The sequence below is a fragment of the Macrobrachium nipponense genome, chromosome 33 (genome assembly GCF_015104395.2).
Source record: "Macrobrachium nipponense isolate FS-2020 chromosome 33, ASM1510439v2, whole genome shotgun sequence".
Lineage (NCBI taxonomy): Eukaryota > Metazoa > Arthropoda > Malacostraca > Decapoda > Palaemonidae > Macrobrachium > Macrobrachium nipponense.
In genome coordinates this window covers 63,946,038-63,951,037 of record NC_087219.1, presented here as the reverse complement: position 1 = coordinate 63,951,037, position 5,000 = coordinate 63,946,038, and positions in this window count along the sequence as shown.

Genomic DNA, 5,000 nt, shown 5'->3' with positions numbered 1-5,000 from the left:
CAAGACTTAAATTTAGAACATTTCTATTATTTGACTTGATAAAACAAGATTCAATGATATTCCTTTTAACTGTGTCATTATACATGGGACTAAGGCTCTTGCTTGACTCCAGTTAATAGGATGGTCTAAATCTCTCATATGTACAAATAATGCATTCGATATTTGCCCAGTTCTCACAGAATATTGATGTTTGCTCTAGACGCTGTGAAAGAGATTTGCCGGTCTGTCCGTATAGACTTTATCACACTTTTTGCAAGGAATTTCATATATGCAGCCTGGAAGATCTTTAGGAGAATTTTTATTACTAAACTCTTGACATTAATATTACTGAAACAACATTTATGTTAAAAAGCTTAAAATTCTAGGAATATCTAAAAACCTTTCATCATAAGGTAATTTTAGAATGTTAGCTTACTAAATTCAAGTTTGTCATTAGTTGAATAAAATGTTTTTCTAGCTCTTTTCCATGCCACATCTACAAAAGTCCTTGGGTATTTAAGTTTCAATGCAATATCATAAATAGTTTTAATTTATCCACAACAATGTGTACCTTTTATTTTTCCTCTTTAAGTATATCAGTCTATTTAGCTTCAGCGCCATCTCTTGACCGCGCAAACTACTTCAACTCTGTACTCCTTGCTTTTGTATTTTCAAACCTTTCTTCGGACCTTAACTATCAGGGTGAAGTAGGAGTGTACTTCCAACTACTAACAGTGGCAGTTGTGATTGTTATATTGTTCTTATTTGCTATTCAGTACCGTAAGTCGTAACTATATTGTGGAATATTTAATTAACGTTCGTGTTGGTGTTTTGATATTTAGTTTTATAATTAATGTTGGGTTATTGTTATTATAATATTAATAAATACATTATCGAGTTTTCTTTGCCTCCATTTGAGTAACAACGGTTCGTGTTGGTAAGATACTAAGCTAAGGTACGGTAAAGATTCTCCTAAGGACCTGAGATATTCTATCGTAGAGGTGACAAAATGGGGGCTGACCGGGATTGTGAATAGTGAAGAGTGAATTGAATGGTTTAGTGATTTACGAACACGCACGGAACCAGTGAAATACGAACCGTAAGATTTTGTAACACTGCTCTTGATCCTCGATCGTTCATTGTTAACATTGTGTTGTTATAGTGGAAGTATGCTCCTCACTCGCTCGCTCAGGCAACGGTAATATGGAGGAATAGCTGTCAACAATCGTTAGTCCGCTGGGTACTACAGCCTTCTTTGTTCTTCCTTTTTGGCCGCCCATATTACGAGCCACAATTAAGGGTTACTCTCGCTACAAATAGTCAGAAATATGCTGGTTTTTGTGTTCTCCCGGGCGTCATTCATTAGCCAACTTGACCCTTCGGATTTTTCGAAATCCCTACTGTTAATTCTGGGTATCGTGCTTTCGTTATCGGCCCAACCTCCGTTTATTCTTGGACATCGACGTAAAAGCTATCTTCACCCGTCAAATCCTTTGTTATTGGGTATCACGCTTTCGTTATCGGCCTAATTATTTAACGATCATTAGACAATCTTAAGCCATCCTGCCCTTCAGTTCATTTTGAACACTCGTGTTGCCGTTATCAATCTCGCCTACGCTTCGGTTTGTGTTAAAACGGACGTAAGCTCTTCCACGACAATTGAAGTATCGGATTATTTACGACAAATTCGGTAATACTGCATTTAGTGTAGCAATGTTTGTAAGCGGTAATACCTAACTTAAGCAGCACGTTCAGGATAAGCTTGATTTAAATATTAAACCTTCTTACCTTAACAATCATGCCTTTCAATCCAAAGAAATTCTTGGCTAATGCTAGAGAGGAATTCTTAACCTTGCGTTTGGCTAACAGGCAGGAACTTCACACGGTTGCAGTAAATGCCAAATCCCTACAGATATAACTTATGTCAAAGCACGTATCATAATGACATCCTTGAGTTTTTGCTGAATAAAAACGTCATAACAGAGGACGACGAAGATGTAGAAGAACTAAGAACCCTAATGTCGATCCTGAAGTGGAAAAACTGAAGCTTCAATTAAAATTTTTGTTTTTGTAGCGGAACAAGAAAGAAGACAAGAAGAATATGAACATCAGCAAGGCAACTTACACCTCTAGAGCATCACATCTCACTTTGAGCAAACCGGTGCGTAATCCTACGTAGGTCTGCTGATCACACGGCAGCAATAAATAAATACACTACACCGGATTGCATTAAGGAGGGCAATTTCTCTTTGTCTTTAGGAAGCTACCAATAGTTCTCGGATTTAAGCAAGTGAATCTGGAATCAACTGCTGGATAGTGGCTGTTTAGAATTTTCTTAAGGATGGCAAAAACTTCCTATCATGTATATAAGGTATTTTTAACATAGTACCTAATGACGTATTTTGAAAAAATAGCCCCGATGAGTAAAAATTGCTGTTGCCCTCCCTTAAGGAAAATTTTAAACCGCCATATCCAGCAGTTGATACCAGATTCACTTGCATAAATCGAGAACTATTGGTAGCTTCCTAAAAGACAAAGAGAAATTGCCCTCCTTGATGCAATCCGGTGTAGTGTATTTATTTAATTGCTGCGATGTAATCAGTAGACCTACGTAGGAAGTACGCGCCCGATTGCTCAAAGTGCGATTTGATGGTCATAGAGGTGTAAGTTCCCGACCGAACGGCAGAAAATTATTCACCCCTGAACAATCAAATATCAAGAATCACGCCAGATTCTGTAAGGCAGAGACAAATTATAACAACCTTAAGGTCATTATGACGTCACCATACGAACACCACCTCCTCGTTTTTGAAAGTCTGGCAATTAAGAAACTGGTAACCTTCACTTAACAGCCATACTACCTCAGTACCTTGTATGTAGCATAAAGCAACGTCACTTGGTTTTTTGCCTCTTGACTTTTTCCAGCGCCCTGACACGGAACGGCTTTACTCTGCTTGAGGAAGGTATTTCCTCATTTAAAAAAAAAAAAAAAAATATATATATATATATATATATATATATATATATATATATATATATATATATATATATATATATATATATATATTTTTTTTTAAATGTTTTTATTCGTAATTTTACTTATAAATATTTTTATTGTTTATTTTGATTTTACATCAATTTTTCTAGAATGGGTTTTGTTTTATGTATAGACTAATACCCATTCTTTGAGATTTTTTAATTCGTAATTTTACTTAGAAAATACTTTAATTTATAATAATATTTCGTTCACTTGCTTAATTGTCGTATTGGCGTAGCATTTATTCTTGCCTTTTAGCCAGAAGATGGACTTGCCTCGATAAGTCGCTAGCAATAAAGAATCGTATGTAATATGCCATGTCCTTCCCGTTTATCCCAATACCTATATGTAAATAATATAATATATATATATATATATATATATATATATATATATATATATATATATATATATATATATAATATATAATGTATATATACATATAATTTATATACGTTATTCCATATATTATATTACTAAATATGTTTAGTCATATCTATAAATTGTCCACGTTTATTTCATGAGCTGTGAATTTTTCGAATACTAAATCGTTGCCATTCTGCAAAAGCAGAAAAAGACAATTATTCTTTACTTTCTTTATCCTTATCACCATCTATAAGCAGCCTCTTTGTCATTTTTATTCAGAAGACAAGATGTTCTCGAATTTCGGAACAGAAAAGAGACATTTATATTTATTGATGGATAATATCTAGAAGCGGAGAAAGTTGAAAGACGGAATTATTTGTGACAACAGAAACAGAATCAGACTGAGATGAAACAAGGGAAGGAAGGACTATTTTCCCCGACATAATTTTTTCCCTCCCGTCAGAATTTTTTCCCGTCAGAATTTTCCCCGACAGAATTTTTCCCGACAGAATTTTTCCCAGACAGAATTATACCCTGACTGACATTCAGCAAAAACGACTAATCCTCGAGACTTATTTTGTCTTAACAAAGAAAAGAAAAAGAAAAGACAGTTCTTCTGCTTCCTCTTCTTCTCAGATAAAGAGATAACTAGGACGTATATTTTATGTACGACTTAGGACTCTATTGCTTTGAAGGAATCTTTCTTATATCATCATTTTCAGTATGTTTTCATTTCTCTACATAAGTAAATGGAATGATTGTCTTCTACAGAATTATCTAACTAACAATATTTGCTGAAATACCTTAGCATTTGGTCGTTTAAGGATTTTATAGTTTTTTTTTTTTCTTTTTTTTTAGTATATGAGACTTCGCATTATTTCTACACATTATCAAATGGGGGAGTCAAATAAGAAACATCACATCTACCATCGTCAGGAGAAGAATAAGGAAGCACAAAATTGATTAGTTTAAAAAGGAACAATATATGGATCTTGAAAACGCCGGGTCCATAATGGACAATCAGTTTAATTACACCAACTCATTACAAGTCCCAAGGTTCTGGCTGTCCCATGGTTAACGGACGATATAAGGAAAGAGAGAGGTTGGTTGGAGGTTTTCGAGTACCAGAGTAAGTGTGGGCTCTGTAATTTTATGAGATTTAGGCTGTCAAGCCTATCGCGGGTGAAGAGTGCCAGAAAATAATATTTACAGGTCTAACTGGGAGAAACCCCTTCAGTTTTATTAATTAAGAGATGTTTGTCATTAAGAGGAAAGGATGGAAGCGAGAATGAAGACAAAATAATAGTGGTTGCAGCTAGGGCCTGAGGGAGCATGCACATAATTTTTAGTGATACTTTAACTACAGTACCCCACGTGAGGTGTACAGACAGCAATACCCGGCTATAGGGACGTATGAATTGTAAGGTCCTGCGAAATGAAAGAGTCCGGTGTGAACCTGCGGACTAGTCCTGTAAGTGAAATGAGTGAAGAAGAACTATTTCTGTCTGTCATCCTAATGAAATATCATAATGGAAGAATTGTCCAGAAGACTACAGGTATATCTCAGGTACTTGGAAAAGATAAGGTTTTCTCTTCATTTAGGCGCTTGACCTAAATA